Genomic DNA, 23,203 nt, shown 5'->3' on the forward strand with positions numbered 1-23,203 from the left:
AAAAAAAGGTGAGGAGTCACTCCACCCAATTTAAAGATTTATTATATAGTTACAGTAATCAAGACTGCATGGGGAGGACTTCCCTGATGGTCCAGTGGTTAAGAATCCACCTTCCAATGCAAGGGACACAGTTTGATCCCTGGTCGGGGAACTAGGATCCCACATGCCGTGAGCAACTAAGCCCACACGCTGCAACTACTGAGCACGCAAGCCACAACTACAGAGCCCACGTGTCACAACTACTGAGCCACGCTCTGGAGCCCATGTCCCACAACTACAGAGCCCACACACCACAACTAGAGAGAAGCCCACGTGCCGCAACAAAGAGCCCACGCCCTGCAACGAAAGATCCCACGTGACACAACTGCGCCAAAAGACCGGATGCAGCCAAATAAATAAATATTAAAAAAAAAAAAGATTGTATGGTATTGGCAGAAGGATACACATAAATCAATGGAACAGAATAGAGACCCAGTATTAGAACCACGCAAACATGTCCAACTGAGTTTTGAAAAAGGTGCAAAAGTAGTTCAATGGAGGAAGGATAGCCTTTTCAACAAATGATGCTGGAGGGATTGGATATTCATAGGCAAAAAAAAAAAGAAAGAACTTAGATCTAAATCTCACATCTTATACAAAAAACTAATTCAAATGGATCACAGACTTAAATGTAAAACTACAGAACATCTTCAGGACATAGAGCTAGGCCTATAGTTCTCAGATTTGACACCAAAAGCAAGATCTGTAAAAGGAAATCTGAACCGGACCTCATCAAAATTAAAAACCTTTGTTCTATGAAAGACCCGGTTAAGAATATTTAAAAAAAAAAAAAAAAAAAGAAAGCTAAAGACTGGGAGAAAATATTTGCAAACCATATATCCAACAAAAAACTTCTATCTAAAATACAAAGAATGCTCAAAACTCAACAGTAAAAAAACAAAAACAAGCAATCCAATTAGAAAATGAGTAAAAGACATTTCACTAGAAAGGACATATAGATGGCAAATAAGCACATAAAAAGATGTTCAATAACATTAGTCATCAGAGAAATACAAATTAAAGCCACAATGAGATATCACTACATATTGATCTGAATGGCTAAAATAAAAAATAATTCATTGCAAAATACTGGGAATGCAAAATAGTACAGCCACTTTGGAAAACCATTTGGTAGTTTCTTACAAAGCTAAGTACAGTCTCATACAATCCAGGAATCGTGCTGCTAGATATTTACCCAAATGAGTTGAAAATTTATGTCCACACAAATACCTGGACACAAATGTTTATAGCAGCTTTATTCATAATTTTCAAAAACCGGAAATAAGATGTCTCTCAATAGGTGAATAAATAAACAAACTGTGATATATCCACCCAGTGGAATATTATTCAGCAATTAAAAAGATGAGCTATCAAACCACCAAAAGACATGGAGGAACCTTAAATGCATATTGCTAAGTGAAAGAAGCCAATCTGAAAAGGCTATATAAACATTTAATTCCAATTACAGTCATCCCTTGGTATCCACTATGGTTAAGCCCGTTGGGTTCTACATCTGTGGATTCAACCAACTGAAGATTGAAATTCCAAGGTTAATAACCCACAGATATATGATATTCTAGAAAAGGAAAAACTATAGAGACAGGAAAAAGATCAGTGGTTGCCAGGGGCTGGGGGTTGGGGAGGGATGAATAGGTAGAACACAGGAGATTTTTTTAGGACAGTGAAACTATTCTGTATGATATGGTGGATGTATATGTACTTGTGAAAACCCATAAAATGAACAACACAAATAGTGAACCCTAATGTAAACTATGGACTTTAGTTAATAATGTACCAATATTGGTCCATCAATTTAACTACTGCAAGATATTAATAAAAGGGGGAACCAGTGAGGAAGGAAGATACATATGGGAACTCTGTATTATCTGTTCAACTTTCTGTAAACCTACAGCTGCCCTAAATAATAAAGTCTGTTAATTTTCCTTAAAAAACAGGAATAACATCAAATGCTGGTAAAGGTGTAGAGAAACTGAGCCACTCATACATTTCCTGGTGGAAATGTAATGCTACAGCCTCTCTGAAAAAGTACGGCAGTGTCTTACAAAACTATTATATTTACCACACAACAAAGCAATTGCACTCTTGGGCGTTAATCCCAGATAAATGAAAATGTATACACAAAAACCTGTATACAAATGTTCACATCAGTTTTATTGCTAACAGCCAAAAACTGGAAACAATCTAAATGTCCCCCAATTAAACAAACTGAGACACACCTACCTACCATGGAATACCACTCAGCTATAAAAATGAACAAACTATTGATGCTATTGAAACAACCTGGATGGATCTCAATGGAATTATGCTAAGTAAAAAAAGCCAATCTGAAAAGATTACATAGTATATGATTCCACTTTTATTACATTCTTGAAATGACCAAATTATACTAATGGATTATTAATGAATTTTTTATTTCTTACGACAGCAAGTGAATCTACAATTATCTCAAAAAAAGAAGTTTTTTATGCTCCAAAGAAAAAGATATACTCTCCAAAATCAAGTATTTCCCCTTGGGTGGGCTGACAAATTTCCCAGAGCAGTGGGTCTCAGCCTCAGGTGCACATAAGAATCACCTCTAAAAGTTCCGATGCTTAGGCAGTATCCTAGACCAACTCAATTAGACTCCCTCAAGGTGAAACCCAGCCATCTACATTTTTTTTAAGCTCTCAGATAATTCCAATGTGCAGTTAAGATTGAGCACCAGTATCTGCCAGAGTAAGAGAGTCTTTTCAAAAGCAACCCTTGGGCTTTCCTCGTGGCGCAGTGGTTGAGAATCTGCCTGCTAATGCAGGGGGCACGGGTTCGAGCCCTGGTCTAGGAAGATCCCACATGCCGTAGAACAGCTAGGCCCGTGAACCACAATTACTGAGCCTGTGCATCTGGAGCCTGTGCTCCGCAACGAGAGAGGCCGCGATAATGAGAGGCCTACCCACCGCGATGAAGAGTGGCCCCCGCTTGCCACAACTAGACAAAGCCCTCGCACAGAAACGAAGACCCAACACAGCCATAAATAAATAAAATTTTTTTTAAAAAAGCAACCCTTATTAGCATGCCAAGATTATTAACAAGTGTTAAGGATCTGGCCATTAAAAATTTGCTAAAATCTTAGCTACAAAAATCATTCCACTGATAAATGGAAACTTTAACCCAAATCTCACCCACCTTCCAAAAACAGAAGACTCAAAGAATTAGCCCAAGAAAGACAACAGTTCACTATGGTGTATTTTTAAATAACGTCCTTCCCTGGTAATGGAGTTTGAGTCAGAAGTTGAATTCTAGATTCATTTTCATCTGTGAAACTTCTACAGATGTAAAAATGGAACTATTAATCTGGCTTTCCAAAATCTTTCAAGCAAAAAAGGTTACCATATTCCATTTAAGATTTAACTTAAAATCAATAGGAAGGATTTGAAACAATCTCATGACTTTCACAAATTTAACTACCTACACACAAACCATGAGAACACAGCACAGAACACGAAGCATTTCAAATGAAGTGCTCTTTTCCACCTGCATGTGAAAAAGCAGCAGTGGCAGCATCACAAAAAAAACCGATTTAAAACTAAATGTCATGCAGGAACACTAAACACACCCAAACAAACCCACATACCACATAATTTAACACATCCGAGTAGCAGTGTCTAGGAAATGGAATAGCATGGATACTGCAAGAATTTGGCAGACTGATGTACAGAGATTCACATTTCCTTTGCCTTTAACTGCCTGTTACATTACCCAAATAGCTTTTGGTTTTAGGTTTGTTTGGAGGTTTGGTGGGGGGTGGGGGGGGCAGGGAATTCCACTGTATAAATTATTAATTTAAAACAGATTCTCAGCCCAGGTAAATTAAGTAAAAACACAAGAACCCTATACCATAACAGAATTCGACAGCTGTATGTTGCTTAAAACATTAAAGTGATAAGGTCATTTTTAAATATGTGTAATCTTTTTACAAGTTCAGAAGAACCACAAATTATGGAGCTACAAACCACCAGCTATTCAAAAGAAAATTGTAGCTTATAAAATATTGGCTGACTGCCAGTACAAATGAATTTTTTCCCTCAAACCAGTTTTGTAAGCCACAATACTCTTTCAAATGTGACTATAACCGTATTTTTCAATCAAAGAGTAATTATTAGACAGTAAAGGTAAGTTAATTCTTGGCCTAAAACAAGCTGTAAAAATCCACAAACTGTTCACCAACACAGCAAAACGTCACCCTGAAAAATTTCAATTCATTACTATTTTACCATAATTTCATCACACAACTAAGTAAAAATAATTTTTTAAGTTTGGAATCCAAATACCAATCAATACCTTTAAAGGAGGAGAATAACCACCATCCAACTACCATCCTCCCCCTTAAAATAGTTGTCCATTGAAAAATAGCAAAATTCCCACTACAATCTAAAAATATTTCCTTAAAAGTTACTGCCCAAATAGAAATGTAAAATTCACTTTGGAGATAGACGAGGGTTCAAATCCCAGCTACACAACTTCTTAGCTAGTAAGTACCTTGCTCAATTAACCATTCCAGGCCTCACTTTTTTCATTTATAAAATGGAAACACCACTATTCACCTCACAGTGAAACTGTTATAAAGATCTAAAGAAGCAACACATGTAAAGTGCTTAGCACATTGCCTGAAAAAGTGATGAGCACTCCATAAATGGAGGCCAACATAGTTGAATTACTATATTCAAACAAAGGACTAGTCAGAACACTCACACTATTGAGAAGTCTGACGTCTTATCTAAGGGGTACATTAGAGATAACTCTGAATTGAAAAAGCTGTAATAACAACAACAACAATAATAATAGCTGCCATATGAGTGCCTTCTCGTGCTAGGCATTTTATAAATTTTTAAAAAATCTTTGTTAACACCTAATAAGGGAAGAACCAAGCACAAGGTGTACACAAGGTACTTCAGGCAGCATTAAAATATTCCTGGAACGTCTTGAGTGGAGATATTTACTGTGTATACCCATACATACATACTTTTGCCCCAAAGAAAGGGATCTGAATATTTTTCATTCTACTCTGAGAATATATAATATATATATACATTCTAATATGTGTCAATAACATATTACTCATATCTAGTGTTCTTGGCACATTTTACTTCATCTTGTTTTCTTATTTATCAAATAGTTATAACTTTTCAATAGATGTTTGATAGATAACTAGTCCTACCCACATCACAGTGAATTAGTTTTTTTTTTAAAAAGACAAATAAGCTATAAAAATACTGGAAAACATACAATCCTAAAAAAATAGGGTAACAATGTGAGAATAAAAATATAAACTACAATTTAATTTTGCAAGCCTAATTATTCTCTATGAATTCTCCAGTCTAGCCTGACATTATGACTATCTGAATAAGCACTACACTTTTCCCCCATAAAGACAATGGCCTCCTCTTTCCCTCACCTATTTTTAGATTTTTTTTTTTTGATCTGGACCATTTTTTAAGTCTTTATTAAATTTGTAGCAATATTATAATATTGCTTCTGTTTTTTGTGTCTTGGTTTTTTGGCCATGAGGCATATGGGATCCCAGCTCCCCCATCAGGGATCGAACCTGCAACCCCCTGCATTGGAAGGCAAAGTCTTAACCACTGGACTGTCAGGGAAGTCCCTCCCTCACCTATTTAAAACTCATTCTACCCAACACTGTATGTCATCCTTGTTACAGAGAACACTGCATTAGTTATCCTGTCATGAAATTGTATGTCTAACCTCTCTAGTTAGACTATAAACTACTGAAGAGAAGGAATCCATTTTCATAATGCACACTTTAGTAGTACCTTAACACAAAGTCTTATCTATAAAAAGCACTTAAATATTCAATGACCAATTCGCTGCATTTCAAAATTAAGCCACTTCTTATTTCAAGGAAAAAGATAGTTTCTGAGACTTATACAACAATCCATTCCATCTTAATTTCCAGATTACCCATTATTAAGCAGCAGTCTGCAAATCTAGTCACTATCTTTAATTTACCAATTTGTCTAACTTTACAGTTCTCTAACTGTGATCCAGAGACCCCTGGAGGTCTTAAAGACCCTTTCAGGGGTCTACAAGGCCAAAAGTATTTTCACAGTAGTACTAAGGCATTACATGCCTTTTTAACTCTCATTCTCTCACAAATGTAGAGTTTTCCAGAGGCTACATAATGTACGGAGATATAACAAAATGAAATGCATCACATTTTGAAGCTCAACATAATTCAGTGAACCAACATTTTCCAAATGACCAATGTAACAATGTTACAAAACTATGTATGGATAAAGATCCATTCAAAATGCAACAGATCAGGTACTTCCCTGGTGGTCCAGTGGTTAAAAATCCATCTTGCAATGCAGGGGATGCAGGTTCGATCCCTGGTCGGGGAACTAAGATCCCACATGCTGCAGGGCAAATAAGCCCGCGCGACACAACCAGAGAGAAGCCGTGCACTGCAGTTAACAGCCCGCATGCCGCAAGTAAGACCAGACGCAGCAGAAATATAAATAAATAATTTTTTTTTTAATGCAACAAATCAATAAATTTTAATGTGACAAAATATGAAAAGCTCACTGATCTGGTTTCAAATCCATTAAGAAACGACCATTTGTCAAGTTTTGGTTTTTGTTTTTTTTTTTTAAATAAATTTATTTATTTAATTTATTTATTTTTGGCTGAGTTGGGTCTTCGCTGCGGTGCGCGGGCTTCTCTTGTTGCGGAGCACGGGCTCTAGGCGTGTGGGCTTCAGTAGTTGTGTCTCATGGGCTTAGTTGCTCCAAGGCATGTGGGATCTTCCGGACCAGGGCTCGAATCCATGTCCCCTGCATTGGCAGGTGGATTCTTAACCACTGCACCACTAGGGAAGTCCGAAGAGGAACTGGTATAGTATTAAAGAAGAATATCCGGGCTTCCCTGGTGGCGCAGTGGTTAAGAGTCCGCCTGCCGGTGCAGGGGACACAGGTTCGAGCCCTGGTCCGGGAGGATCCCACATGCCACGGAGCAACTGGGCCCGTGCGCCACAACTACTGAGCCTGTGCTCTAGAGCCCGCGAGCCACAACTACTGAAGCCCGTGTGCCACAACTACGGAAGCCCGCGCGCCTAGAGCCTGTGCTCTGCAACAAGAGAGGCCACCACAATGAGAAGCCTGCGCCCCGCAACAAAGAGTGGCCCCCGCTCACTGCAACTAGAGAGGGCCCATGTGCAGCAGCGAAGACCCAATGCAGCCAAAAATTAAATAAATGAATAAATAAATAAATTTAAAAAAAAAAAAAGAAGAATATCCACAGTTATCAGAAAAGGCTATTAAAATACACCTCCCCTGTTTCAAATTCAAATCTGTGTGAAGCCAAATTCAACCGGAACAACATACCACAACAGACTAAATGCAGAAGCAGCTATCAGAACCCAGCTGTCTTCTATTAAGCTACACATTAATGAGATTTGCAAAAATGTAAAAGCAATGCCACTCTTCTTGCTAAATTATTTTGTGTTTTGGGAGTTATTTTTCACTTAAAATGTATCATTTGCGGGAAGCGGGGGGAAATGGGTAGATGTTGATCAAAGGGTACAAAGTTATAGTTATGTAGGATGAATAAACCTAGTAATCTAATGTCAAGCCTGATGGCTATAGCTAATAATACTGTACCAGATACTAGAAATTTGCTAAGACAGTAGATTTCAGGTGGTCGCACCACCAAAAGAAAAAAAAGGTAACTATACCAAAGATGGATATGGTAATTAGCTCAACTATAATAATCATTTCAATAGGTATATGTTTATCAAAACATCATGTTGTGCACCTTAAATATATACAATTTTTATTTTAAACAAAGTCACCAATCAACATTTGTAGTATGAGAGAGAGAATTTATAACTGCACAGTAATAGTTCTGGAAGAATACATGCTAAACTCTTGACCACAGGGGTTGCAGTCTGTATATGACAGGAATTAAATAATGTCATTTTTATTTTGATTCTATATTACTTTAATTTGCATGTATTACTTTTGTAATTTGAAACAAAAATTTAAAACCTAAAATCTTAAAAAATATATTTACACATATATAATTTAACATTTGTTATTACTTTTAAATGAATTAATAAATATATACATTTTTAGCTGATATGATTTCTAATAATATAAACTTCAACAGATATAACTCACATAAACAAGAGATCTTTGGGGTCCTCAATAATTTTTAAGTGTGTAAAGGAATCTTAAGTTTAATAAGTTTGAGAACTGCTAGCCTACATGTAGGTTGATTTTGGTGTTCCCATACTATGCCCATTTTCCCTGGGAAATGAAGACATTTCCCAGGAAGGAACCATATCAACACTGTACGACTCGGAGCAGCTCTTGAGTGCAAAATGAATTTTGCTCTCATTTTGCAGTAAGCAGTCCTCTTACAATGAACTACTACTTAGATTTTCAGTGAAAGGATCTGGCAAAAACATCAACCATTCTCACTGATTCCCATTTCATAAAAAATAATCACTTAGCCATATGACCTGTCTTAAGTAATCAAGAAAAACAGTACAACATAGCATACAGTACTTATTGAGTCCATAGCCTATGCCAGGCACTGTGCTTTACTTACATTACTTCATAATCCTCACAACCCTGCAAACAAAGTATAACAGGGCAGGAAAGAGACTCGGATGCACTTGACAAAGGTCATACTGTTAATAAATGGTGGAACCGGGGCTCAAAATCAGGACTGTGCGACTCAAAGTCCAGTGTTCTCCCCACTCTACCAGGTTAGCTCATTAACACTAGACTGGAAATCAGACCTGTCGCCTGCTCTCTTCGTCCTTGAGCAAGTCACAACTTCTCTCAGCCAGTTTTCTCATCTACAAGATAAAAGAGTAAGTCGAGCTGATCTCCAAAGTCCCCTCCATAACTAATATTCTTAGATTATAATTCATCACAACCTCAAGCCTACAGTTTAGAGTAAAAGGCCTTTTATACGCTTTTCTGAACAGAACAAGAGAAGCGAAACAAGTAATGGGGAAGTAATGAGTAAAATTAATAGACTAGGATATAGATTTTCATGCTTTAATACTAACAATCATCATAAAATATACTATAAACACTAAGCAGGCACTGTGTACCTCTTTCATTCCAAGCAACCAGAGCTTCCTTCTCTGACATAAGCTTGGGCATTCAGCCAGCAGACATCTCTGAAGGTGGTAAGAACCTGTCAGCATGCAACACACGAACACCTCAGTGAAGGATTGCTATGAGGAGCAAATACCTCATCGTTATCTTGTATAGGGAGCACCATCTCTTCTGTGAGGTAAATCATACAATAATCAATGGAGATATTGGCCAAGCATTTCTGAGAAAAGGAGGGCAAGCTGCAGGAAGCTGTGAAAACTGACACATGGCACTTCAACATTAAAAACAAAAAAAACCAAGAAGAAATGTATTGATTGCAGAACAGTATACATTACGAGGTTTTACCGTATTTGCATTGCATTGATATTTGTCTAGGCTAGCAAAATTTAGACTTCTTTCTACAAAAACTACAATTTGAACACAGTTTAATGTGTGCCAGACACTGTGCTGAGCCCTTTAGAGACTTCACCCTCTAATTCTACTCTGCAGAGTTTTGAGGTATTATATTCATTTTAAAAGGTGAGAGAAGGTCTTACAGCTAGTAAGTGGCAGAGAAAGGATTTGAAATCTGACCAATTCCAAAGCCTGTACTCTTTATGACATGTTTTTGCTGGTTCCGGAGAGAAAAAAACTCATCCCTTGGTCAAAGGAGAAAAATGATGTGTAATATTTGAGCCAAGTTAAAAGGGCATTTTAAAAATTTTAAATAAAAAGTTTTTAAAAGCTTGAAATCCATTTATGTAAGTATCTACTGTTTAGATATTAGCAAAAGTCACAAGGTCACTGTCAAAAATCTATACTTCTTTGCACATCTATCAATACACTTAAACTCAGGACGTTTGAGATGGCTGCTGTTGCTACAGCTTATATTCTTTTTATGCTCACATAACCTAAAAAGAAAACTCTTTTGTCCAAAGTAGCCAGGAAGCTATCTTTTACATCCTTTTTACCCAAAATCCAGCATATCGAAGCAAATTACTCCAGTGCCTATTACTTAGGAGAAGTCACGTCATTCAAAACACAGTAAAAAGTGACAAGGTTTATGAGGTGACTGGCCACTTCCAGGGGAATAACTGAAAATTGGCCTACTAAAGTTCTTTCAAACTTTAAAAAAGATACAATTAGGGTTTTTTTCAACAGGGGCAAAAGTGTAATTACAAAATCCTTCAACACACACAATTTGAGTTATTCTTCTTTGGAAGTGAACGACCACTTTTTTAAAGTATCTTAAAATGGAAAGTCAATCAAGTTCCAGTACTGTTATGACTAATCACTAATTACTCAAGCAAATCAACTTATGATTTTAAAATCAAATAACAACTCACTAAAAATAAATGGAAAGGAAAAAAAGAAATATAGAATTTCTAAGAACACATCTCAGTAGCTACAATGCAATTTCTTCTAATTGTTTATAATAATGTCCATTAAAAAGTTCCAAAGGTTATTTCCTATTTTGCTTTTCCCCTATGGAATATGGATATCAATTGGTCAGGAGAAAGTGGTTATTACTGCAGACACTAACAAGACCAGCAAACTCAACTCCCCTTCCCTTGTATGCTGTCCTGCTAAAACAGTCTTGGTCCCCTAGGACCAGGGAAGATGATCCCTTCCATTTGCTGCTTTTTGCAAACTTTTGGAACCAAATAGACATGGATTCAAATCCCAAGTCCACAACTTAATAGTTAAGTCATTTCAGAGCTACTGAACAAAGCCTTAGTTTTCTTTTTCTTTTTTTTTTTTTTTTAATGAATGCCATTTTGGACCGGGCGAGTTTTTTTTTTTTTTTTTTTTTTTTAGAAATTCACGTTCTTTTATTTATTTATTCATTTATTTATTTATGACTGTGTTGAGTCCTCGTTTCTGTGCGAGGGCTCTCTCCAGTTGCGGCAAGTGGGGACCACTCTCCATCGCGGTGCGCGGGCCTCTCACCATCGCGGCCCCTCCCGTTGCGGAGCACAGGCTCCAGACACGCAGGCTCAGCAATTGTGGCCCACGGGCCCAGCTGCTCCGCGGCACGTGGGATCCTCCCAGACGAGGGCTCGAACCCGTGTCCCCCGCACCGGCAGGCAGACTCCCAACCACTGCGCCACCAGGGAAGCCCCTAGTTTTCTTATCTGAGATAGAGAAACCTTTCTGAAAGGCTAGTGTAAAGATTAGAGATAATATGCATAATGCTTGTCTGCTATTAGTACTGTTAATCATTATGTGCCTGACACTTTCTTTGTAATGCTGCTGTTGTTTGTAAGTATAATAACATCCGCTACTAAACAACATTAAAGATGATTCTCTTTATTTCTCACTGGCAAATCAGAGATGGGTGACCTCTAATACAAACCTGCTATCGTTGACCTGGTCATAGTAAAGATTTTTATTTTAATTGTTTAAAGATTTTTATTTTAATCACTTAAAAAAATTTCAAACTGCTTAATGGGTCAGGAGTTTCACTTTGGAGTGATGGAAATGTTTTGAACCAGGTAGGGTAGTGGTTGCTCAACACTGTGAATGTACTAAATGTCACCAAACTGTTCACTTTAAAATGATTAATCTAAAAATGTTAATTTTCAGAAGGAACAAGGAAAAAAAATACCCTAATTGTTCCTACTGAACGTCATTAGGTGCCAGAAATGTGACAAGTTGAACTAAGTTTATTCAAAGTTTTCTGGTCTACATTTCTAATGCAGCAGCCTGACATGGTGGAAGGAGCCAAAGCCTGGAGGTCAAGAAATCCACTTCTCATCCCAACTCTGCCACCAGTGAGGTGTGTGATTTTGGACAAGTGCCTTAACCACTCTGGATGTATCTTGAGTTCTACATCTGTCAAAGAACAAAGCAAGACTAAAAGAATCTCACAGGTTCCTCACAAGATTAAGATGTTACACGTTACAGTTCTGGCAAACAAATTATGTGAAATAAAATTGCCTAGATAAAAAAAAAATTACAATATATGCTACATCTGCAAAATTAACTACAACATATATAATACAAACTAAAAGCCTCCACACCTCCATTGGACTGAAAAATGTAAGTTATCCTAAATAGGAAAACTTTCTCATTTCAGGGTAATTGGGTCCTGTTGACTCCTATTTACTGGAAAACAAGAACAAGCTCCATAAGGATATTGCTAAAATCATATTCACTGACATGATGATCTAAGCACAAAGGAAGAGAATTCAGAGATGACTAATGTGGTAAGCTCAAGGTCATTCTAAACCAAGCTGGTGAACTGCAAGTTTTCAACTAACAAACTCAATGATGTCTTTTTATTCAACTATTTAAAAATGCATTAAGGGGACTTCCCTGGTGACGCAGTGGTTAAGAATCCTCCTGCCAATGCAGGGGACATGAGTTCAAGCCCTGGTCCGGGAAGATCCCACATGCTGTGGAGCAACTAAGCCCGTGCGCCACAACTACTGAGGCTGCGCTCTAGAGCCCTCGAGCCACAACTACTGAGCCCACATGCCACAACTACTTAAGCCCACGCGCCTAGAGACTGTGCTCTGCAACAAGAGAAGCCACTGCAATGAGAAGCCCGCGCACCGCAACGAAGAGTAGCCCCCACTCACCGCAACTAGAGGAAGCCCGCGTGCAGCAACGAAGACCCAACGCAGCCAAAAATAAATAGATAAAATAAATTTATTTTAAAAAAAAATAAAAATGCATTAAGTATAGAAATATAAATATCATGCATCATTAGATAGCCTATAAATAAAAATTGTATACATTAATCAACAGTATTTTGCAAATAATTCTTTTTTCCTATAAATAACCTTGGGGTTAAAAACTCCTCCTGCTACAAGGCTCTTGAAAAGGATATAAATCTAAAAGGACTTTATTCTGTTCTTGAATTTGCCTGGAATAGAAGCTAAATCCTCTGATATCTTCTGGTATTTTGTTAAGTGTAGGTTGTTAAAGAAATGTTTTGGCAACTAACACCTTAACTGCCATTAATTAGCATAGAGGGCTTGTCTTCCTCCAATACACCTCTAAGTCCTAAGGGAAAAAAGAAGGCTATGGCATGATCATGCAAACCTTTTAACTCAAAGTGATCTCAACAAAGTGATCAAGGTAACTAGTTCAGAACCCTCATTCTGTTGTTTTCAAAGGGGTAAGACGGACACTCCTTAGACATCCACAGCCAATGAATCAGCAGTAAAGGGACACTCAAAGGATAACATTTAGATTGTATCAAGCTGCTGAAGTGCTTTAGGATGTAAAGCAGCTTATCTAACAAACTTAGTGAAACAAGTGGAGCCACTTACAAATCAAAAGAAAAGTTTGGATGACTTATCAGAAGTTTCCCAAATCAATTATCTAGATTCAGACCTCAATAATAGATTCAGAATTGAATCTTACTTCTCTTTTCTGCCATTAGTTGTATCAAAATGAAGGCATAAAGCCACAGATGCACATCCTTTATAAAAAGATTCCTGATTTTCTTTCTATCAGAACAATAATCATCTGGTGTCACCACCACACTTGCAAACTCAATACCAAAACTAAACTAAACCTGTCCCTGATCCCACCTCTCCTGGCTTCCCGACTTCTCTTCAGGACACCCCAGCCGGCCCGGCAACTACGCTTGAAACCTTGTAGACTTGGAGCTCAGTCCTCACATCCAGTTACCAAGTTTCATCGGTTCCAAGGCATCCTTTTTATACCCAGTTGCACTACCTTTATCACTTTTTTCCTCAAACTGTTACGATAGCATCTTAATCAGTATATGTGTTCCAGCCTCTTTTCACATAAAGCTGTCAAATTCATAAAGGTAGCTCTAATAATGTCATCCCTCCACTCTTGCTCAATCAAAACCTTTCACTGAAGCCTCACTGTCGACAGAAAAAAGTCTGAATTCCTCATTCTTACATTCAAGGCCTCTATCAGTGACTCCAATATTCCACTCCAAACTTACACTCTACCAATTCCCTTCATATTCCCTTATCTTTAATTAAGTGAACCACTTGTTCTTTTCCATAGAAATGTTGAGCATTCTTATTTTGCCTACACAGTTCCCTCCATATGGAATTCTCTTCTGCATTATCTCATAATCTAATCCCACTTTTTCCTGTGACTCAGCACAGGTACCACATACCACATCCTCTCTGAAGTATTTCCCTTATTCCCCTTAGCAGAAATAATTCCTCGCTCTTCTAAATTTCTGGACCATTTTAAGTACTTACTTTAAAAAAAATTTTATAGATATCTCAAAATCATACCATCACCTCCCCTCATAGACCGTAAGCTCTTAAAGTTCAGGGTCTATGTTTTATCTTTGTATCCCCCAATGCAACTAGCATAGTACATAACAAGTACTCAAAATTATAACGAATAAATAATAAACCCTATTAGCAGTCTCAAGAAAGGATATTCAGAAGAAGAATCAGAAATACATCATAAAGACGTCAAGGTGCACAGTATTCCATAGGAAAAACCAGAATTCCAACTACACACTATAACTATAATATCCTTTACCAAAGTAATACACTACAACTAATAAAAGAATAGTTCACTGAACAAATACTCAAGTGCCTACTTAGTGCCAGGCACTATTCTAGATGCTTTAGAATCTACAGAACACAAAACCAACATTAATCCTTGCCTTTAAGGAGCTTATACACTAGTGAAGGGGAAAAGGCAATAAACAAAATAAGCACGCAAAATATACTATAAGTTAAATGGTTTAAGTGGTATGCAGAAAAAGAGGCTGGGAAAAGGAGGCTAGGGAGGGCCAGAAATGGACGAACTGCCATTTTAACAGAGTGGGAAGGGAAGGCCTCACTGGAAAGGGGAGATGTGCACAAAGACCTGAAAAGGATGGGGCCACACATATATCTGAGAAACAGCATACTAGGCAGGGCAAAGAGCAAATGCAAAGGACCTCAGACAGAATATGCCTGGCATGTTAAAGGAACAAGAAGAAGGCCACTGTGGCCAGAATGGAGTAAGCAAAAAGAAAAGTAATAGGTCAGAGAGGAAAGAAGGGGGACTTCCGTGGCGGTGCAATGGTTAAGAATCCGCCTGCCAATGCTGGGAACACAGGTTCGATCCCTGGTCCGGGAAGATCCCACATGCCGCAAAGCAACTAAGCCCGTGCACCACAACTACTGAACCTGCCCTCTAGAGCCCGCGAGCCACAACTACTGAAGCCCGCGTGCCTAGAGTCCGTGCTCCACAACAAGAGAAGCCACCACAATGAGAAGCCGTCGCTCACCACAACTAGAGAAAGCCCACACGCAGCAATGAAGACCCAATGCAGCCATAAATAAATAAACAAACGAACAAATAAAGAGGAAAGAAGGGATCTGATCACTTACAGCCTTGATAGAACTTGACCTTTTACTCTGAAAAAGATGGGGAATCACTGAGGGTTCTGACCAGAAGGAGACAAAACCTGACTTACCTTTTTAAAAGGATCATTCTTGCTACGGTATTGCAAGCAGACTATAAGGGGGCAAAAGCAAAAATAGTTACTGCAGTAATTCAGAGGAGCTGATGTAGACTTAACTCAGTAGAGGTGATGAAAAGCGGTCAGAGTCTGGATATATTCTGAAGAAAGGACTGGCAAGATTTCCTGGTGGCTCAGATGTGCGTGAGAGGAAGAGAGTCAAGGATGACTCCAAGTTTTGGCCTGAGCACCTGGAAAGACGGAGGAAATTGCTATTTACTAAGATGTGGAAGACGACAAGAGGGGCACAGGAAGTAGGGAGTCTGATTTAGGACAAGTTCAGTCTGAGATGCCAATGAAATATGTAAGTGGAGGTATCAAAATAGGCAGTAACCTGGAGTTTCTGATAAAAATTTGGGAGTCATCAGCACATACATGGTATTTAAAGTCATGAGGTTGAATGAGATCACCAAGAGAATGAGAATAAAGAGCAGAGATCCCATGGGGCAGTCCAATATTAAGAGGTAGGAGTAATGAGGAAGAACCAGCAAAGGAGACTGAGAAGAAGCCAAGGAGGTAGAAGGAAAACCAGCAGAGTGTGGTATCCTAGAAAGCAGAGCATAAAGTATTTCAAGGAAGGAGGCATCTACTGCACCAAATGCTGCTAAAAGATCAAGTAAGAATTAAACTTGGTAGTTCTGACAACAGCAGTTTCAGTACGGTGATGGAGTTAAAGTCTCACTGCAGTAGGTTCAGGAGAGGACAGGAAAACTGTAGATGAGTAGAAACAACTTTTTCAAGAAGTTGAGAAATTGGGTTGTAGCTAGAAGAGACAGTGTGGTCAAGAAAAGGTCATTCAAAAAAATAATAGATTAAATAATAGCATATATATGCTGACTGGAATGAGCCTGTAGACAGGAGAATAATGATGTTGCACGAAAGAAGGAAGAACAGACATGATTTCAACTGCTAACAGAATTTCACCAGAAAAGTCAAATAGCTCAATGATGAGAAATTTCACTAGGTTAGTGGGCAATAATTTCAGAGTACTGTTATTCTTTGGGATATTCAAGAAGGGAGGAGGGCAACCCATAATTCTAATTCACATGCCATAGGAGGCTCAGAAGAGAGGCTGGGCCATTTACTGAGAAATTTCATGTTAGGCATTTTATATGTTATTTCATTTAAGCTCAAAATAAATTCATGAGGTATTATCTTTATGTTACAGATAAGGAACCAGAAGCTCAGAGAGAGCTAGTAATTTGATTAACACACAAAGCTGGTGAGTGGTAAAGCTATGTTTCAAATTCAGCTCCTTCTAAGTATTAGGTAAGGAATTATTGTTAATTTAGAGGGTTAAAATAGTTTTGTGGGGTTTTCTTTGAGGTTCTTCTCTGTTAGAAATACACACTGAAGTAATTATGGATGAAAGCGTATGATGTCTAAGATCTGCTGTAAATACTCCAGCAAAAACAACAACAAAAATTGTGAATGAGGGACAGATGAAACAAGAGCAACAAGATGCTGGTAATTGTTGAAGCTACATGACGGGTACATGGACGTTCACCGTACTGTTCCCTTTTATGTACATCTGAAAATGCCATGATTAAAAAAAAAAAAAAAAAAATCCAGGTCCTCTGAGTCAAATTGCTCATTACTTCAAAGCCTGTCCTTAATTTCTGCTCAAACCTCCTTTCAAAAAAAGTTATGTGCTTCACAGCTTACAATTTTCTTATCTTCTTTAATCCTCACTATAAATCTGTAAATGAGGGGTTTTATTCCAATTTTATACACGAGGAAAGAGATCTATGACTAGTAAACAGCAGGATCAGACCTCTGAGCCAAGTCTTTTTGTGTCAAAAACGTTCTTCTACTACCCAATACAGCAATCGATGTTGCACCAGGGTCACCTCTGGGCATACCTATAAGGAGAGTCCACCCAAGTGCTAGCCCTTTCCCTCAGACTCATTGCTACTGCATAATCCTAGGACCCTGAGTTTCCTAAGAAAGACAAGCATTATTCCAGGTAGCCCTTAAAAAGACTTGTACTCAGGTGCTTGACTAAAAGAGGCAGGAGGCAGGTTTCAAATTTCCCCAGCCATCAACCTTCCTTGCCAAATTTGGGGACTATCAGGAATTTGATATACAACTTCTGAAAGGGTGTTCTGAAAGCCTGCTTATCTCTGCTCTAGGGTCAACTCTTTGTGCCTCCATTTCTTCAAATGTAATACTCAGCTGTTCACCTACACAACTATCATAGGGACCAAAGTCCAGGTATGTGAACCCTGAGCTCTAAAAATAAATGACACTACTAAACAATACTGACCAATTTCAAAAGCCAATTTTGTGTAACTCCACAACATTTACCACAAAGCTGGCTTATCAGAAAGCATCACAGTTGATACTTATTTTTAAGATACCATCTTTTAAAAAGCCTCATCACTACTACTTTTGATATCTGTCCTCCTATGCTAAACTTCACGTCATAAGCGTATTTATAGCTTACTTCAAAAACAACCGAAAGGGACTTCCCTGGTGGTCCAGTGGTTAAGAATCCGCCTTCCAATGTAGGGGACGCGGGTTCGAGCCCTGGTTGGCGAACTAAGATGCCACATGCCATGGGGCAACTAAGTCCACGTGTGGCAACTACTGAGCCCGAGCGCCGCAAACTACAGAGCCCACACGCCACTAGAGAGAAGCCCACGCCACAAAGAAGAGCCCGCGCGCCAAAATGAAAGATCCCGCATGTCCCAACGAAGATCCTGCGTGCTGCAACAAAGATCCCACGTGCCACAACTAAGGCCCAATGCAGCCAAATAAGTAAATAAATACATTTTTAAAAACAAAAACAACCGAAAATATGTATACCAAGGGCACCACATGTTTATTCTCTCCAGCTGCTAACCTACACTACCAAAATTGCAACACCTTTTCCCTCTAGTTCATTAACTTTACTAACTAAAACTAAGCTGTCCAGAGTTAAGTCAAGAGCCACCCAGTATCCAATAGTTCCATTAGGTTAAAATGTAGGTTGCCTAAGCTCTATAAAAGCCTAATCACTGCATGATTAGATGCAATGTTTGAGAAGTTTCAGACTTACTTGGAATTATAAACATCATAAGAATGAACTGCCTTGGGACTTCCCTGGTGGCGGAGTGGTTAAGAATCCGCCTGCTAATGCAGGAGACACGGGTTCAAGCCCTGGTTCGGGAAGATCCCACGTGCCGCGGAGCAACCAAGCCCTCGCGCCACAACTACTGAGCCTGTGCTCTAGAGCCCGAGAGCCACAACTACTGAGCTGGCGTGCCACAACTACTGAAGCCCGTGCGCCTAGAGCCCGTGCTCCGCAACAATGAGAAGCCACTGCAATGAGAAGCCTGCACATCGCAACGAAGAGTAGCTACCGCTCGCCACAACTAGAGAAAGCCCACGTGCAGCAACGAAGACCCAACGCAGCCAAAACTAAATAAATAAATAAATAATTTTTTAAAAAAAGAATGAACTGCCTTCATCTTACCTTTTAGAAACAAAACACTATCCAGCTGTCTTAAAATGTACTGATTTTCAGTTAGGCTGACTGAACACAGGTAACCAAAGTTACGGACTCCATTTTCACATTAAGGGCCAATCTATCTAGGGAAGGACTTGTTCTTTACTCAAAACAATATTATTGGGCTTCCCTGGTGGCGCAGTGGTTAAGAATCCGCCTGCCAATGCAGGGGACAAGGGTTCAAGCCCTGGTCCAGGAAGTTCCCACACGCCGCGGAGCAACGAAGCCCGTGCACCACAACTACTGAGCCTGTGCTCTAGAGCCCGCGAGCCACAACTACGGCCGCCCGCACGCCTAGAGCCCGTGCTCCGCAACAAGAGAAGCCACCGCAATGAGAAGCCCACGCACTGCAACTAAGAGTAGCCCCCGCTCGCCGCAACTGGAGGAAGCACACACGCAGCAAGGAAGAGCCAATGCAGCCAAAAATAAATAAATAAAATAAATAAATAAATTTAAAAAAAAACAATATTACTGAGCCCTACTAAGAAATCTCAGGTCTGGCACAAAACACGCCTTTGAGCCTAAAGCCAGCACATGTCTGCTGACGTAAACTGACAAAACAGGTAAGCATCATAAAAAATAAATAAAAATCTAAATAGAGTCTTTAGGACAATTAACTTTCTGGTTTAGGTCAATGGTATTAATATCGTTAAATTCAACTCATAAACAAAATGCTGATCTAACCAACTGGATATCATGAAAAGCCCTGGCACCTGGAAAACTGCATAGAACAGGAAATTCTGCAGGTGCAGTAAGAAACTACATCTTATCCATGACCCAGAAATGCCTTAGAATTTGTCACACAACCTGCTGCAGAATTCTCACTTTTCAAATGGAAATGAACCATGAAGTCACACAACGCAAAGCTGCGATTTTATTATTGATATAATCAACTGCACCCTTTTGAGTTGTGCTAAAGTTAACTAAAGAATGCAGATGTTCTACATAGTGTTAGTTATGTCAGAAATTAAGAGAATTTGAATATCAAATAACTAAAATTTAGGACTGCTTCATTCACTCCACAACACACATATTGTTGAGACAGACACCATACTTCTCAAAAATGATACACTTAAAGGACCCTCAGGACAAGAAATAAAAGACATGAAGGTGAGAGATCAGGTCATTTGGTCAACTCACTATTTAATGCAAGACCTAAAAGTTAAAGATTTGCAGATCTTTCAGGCTCAAACCATTTAAATATTCAGCTCACCATTAATCTGGTCTCATTACTTTATTCCTTTCTGTTTTAACTGACGTATAAATTTAACTTACATCTCTCAATAAACAGTTTTTCTAAAATTAATGAAGCCTCTCATAATTACCTGTAAGAAAGTTTTTCTACAGCTGAACAGAATTTTAAAAACAACCAATTTTCCAGTAAAAGGGTCTATGCAAAACAAACGAAAGCAGAAGAGCAGTAAGATGGGTAATGGTGTCCAAACATGCTATAAAAGAGAGTAAACTATTAAGAATAGATCGGCTAGCATAGAAAGACTATCAGGGCTGGGTATTACCAAGCTCAAGCAAATTAATGCCTAATAAATCAACTTACTATTTACATTTTTGCAATGTCAATCAGGACCAGATCTGGAGGCTTTTTACAACTAATAAACCAAACACAACATTAAATAAACATTTAAAAATCATTCCTGGGACTTCTCTGGTGGCGCAGTGGTTAAGAATCTGCCTGCCAATGCAGGGGACATGGGTTCGAGCCCTGGTCCAGGAAGATCCCACATGCCGCGGAGCAACTAAGCCCACGCGCCACAACTACTGAGCCTGAGCTCAAGAGCCCGTGAGCCACAACTACTGAGCCCATGTGCCACAACTACTGAAGCCCACGCGCCTAGAGCCCGTGCTCCGCAACAACAGAAGCCACCACAATGAGAAGCCCGCGCAACGCAACGAAGAGTAGCCCCCACTCGCCGCAACTACAGAAAGCCCGTGAGCAGCAACGAAGACCCAATGCAGCCAAAAATAAATAAATTTTAAAAATAAATAAATAAAAATAAAATGAAAATCATTTCCCCTCAAATAGAGCATAACCTGTCAATGGGCTTGGAAATGTGAAATGGATAGGTAATTATTTGCTAACTAAAACTTAAAAAAGGAAAAAGTATGCAATAAATCTGAAAAAGGAGGCTCAATGCCACTAGAAGAAGGGATAGCTCCATTTTTCTGTTCAAGTCACTCAGAATTAATCAATTTTCTGCAAAAAACATAGGGAAATGTATTATATGTATTATTCCTGATTTAAAAATTGAATTCACTGAGTGAGAAAAGTACTCTGTCTCTGGAAAGTCATGCTTAGAACTCAGAATGTCTCTCACAAGTTTCTGCTTGACTCAAGAATTCAAATCAGCACCAACACTCAGCTGCAGAAATGAGCCAGGAAAGATATGCAGACAGTAGAGTAAAGAATGAACAAACTTCAATTTGCAGATATCTCTGATATTCACAGAAGTTTCATCTCTATCCAAGTTTCTCATTACAAATTAACCCACCTAGTGCCAAACTCTGAAGTACTAATTATTATTTGACCAGGCTAAAAGGAAAAAAAGAACCAAAGAAATAATATCTATTACCCCTATTTACATAGTCCTAATCTTCCTGAAAGGTTTAAACTTGTTTTATATAAACCATCTCAATTCTCATGGGAGATAGATAAAGAGTCAGGTTTCTGGAGGAGAAACAAGCACAAAGGGATTAAGTATCTTGTCCAGCAAGTCACCAGTGAAAATAAAACCAGACCCAATTATTTAGCCTACAAAGTCTAAACAACCTGCTTTCCTTGGTTCGTAATATTTTAAAGTGCCTACAAATTATCCCAAACCATAGAACTTCACGGAACAATACATATAATCAGAACACTATGCCAGAATTGAGTATTCTGAACAAGAAAGTACTGCTTGCCCCAAATCAATGAAATGAACCAACACAATGGACTTTAAAAATACAAGGAGGAAACAATAGTTATATAGGAGAGAATTTTCAAAGGTCACTCTATTCATCTTATATCTTACTGCTCAAATTCTCTGCCAGGAAGCCAAAGGGGTCAAACATGATCCTTATAATTATATTCAACACATATATCAAATCTCAAAATACTGCTAAGAGTTTCAATCAAAGCCATTTGTATTTTAAAAACTTTGCCCTCCAAAAATAAAATCTTATAGCAATGTCTTTAGAGCGTTACTTTGCTGCCTTCATGATATGCTTCAGTATACACTTCAAATTTGAATTTTAAAAATGATTAGCTTCCAGTTTATTTTTAAAATATTTATATTTAGATACAGATTACTTAAAATGTGGTGTTCTGCTCAGCCCTCATTATGTTTAGGCAAGATTCCCACTTCCACTCAAACTTATTATTTGAACTTACAATGGCTGCATTATTCAAACTTACAATTTAGATACTTCCTAAATGGACAAAAGAAGAAAACTAATCAACCCAGAAAGCTTCCCAAGGTACCAAAGAGGACCTTTTATTTGAGATCATACTAGGTACCACATTATACAATACATGAAGCCCACAAAGCAATAATTGAAGTTATCTCTGCAACATGATGAAATTATTTTTTTTGCAAAATCTGACAAGACTGAATTTTCAACTGTCAAAAGGGAAATCGTTTTCCAAGATTGTAGAAAACCCTGCTTACCGAGGCAGTCTCAAAGCAATTTCCTTGGGCTTCCCTGGTGGCGCAGTGGTTGAGAATCTGCCTGCTAATGCAGGGGACACGGGTTCGAGCCCTGGTCTGGGAAGATCCCACATGCCACGGAGCAGCTGGGCCCGTGAGCCACAACTACTGAGCCTGCGCGTCTGGAGCCTGTGCCCCGCAACGGGGGGGGGGCCGCGATAGTGAGAGGCCCGCGCACCGCGATGAAGAGTGGCCCCCACTTGCCGTAACTAGAGAAAGCCCTCGCACGAACTGAAGACCCAACACAGCCAAAAATAAAGAAATAAATAAATAAAGTAGCTATAAAATTAAAAAAAAAAAAAAAAAAAAAGCAGTTTCCTTAATCCTTCCAAATCCCAAAGAATCTAACACAAGCCACAGAACACCAAATGAGACCTGCTGAAAT

General features: G+C 38.7%; 1 protein-coding gene across 7 annotated transcripts in view; it reads right to left on the reverse strand.

The window, feature by feature from the left end:
* The window catches only part of STRBP (spermatid perinuclear RNA binding protein), a 193,117-nt gene that overhangs the window by 121,860 nt on the left and 48,054 nt on the right, over positions 1 to 23,203 (reverse strand). The window contains exon 1 of one of the 7 annotated variants that reach the window (XM_007194705.2): positions 8,858 to 8,879. The exons of the other annotated variants lie outside the window; for them this stretch is intronic. The gene's annotated coding sequence lies outside the window, so the exon portion shown is untranslated. Of the gene's footprint in view, positions 1 to 8,857; positions 8,880 to 23,203 lie in introns of those variants that run through there. 7 annotated transcript variants of the gene reach the window in all.

This window comes from Balaenoptera acutorostrata, chromosome 6, assembly GCF_949987535.1.
Source record: "Balaenoptera acutorostrata chromosome 6, mBalAcu1.1, whole genome shotgun sequence".
Classification (NCBI taxonomy): Eukaryota; Metazoa; Chordata; class Mammalia; order Artiodactyla; family Balaenopteridae; genus Balaenoptera; species Balaenoptera acutorostrata.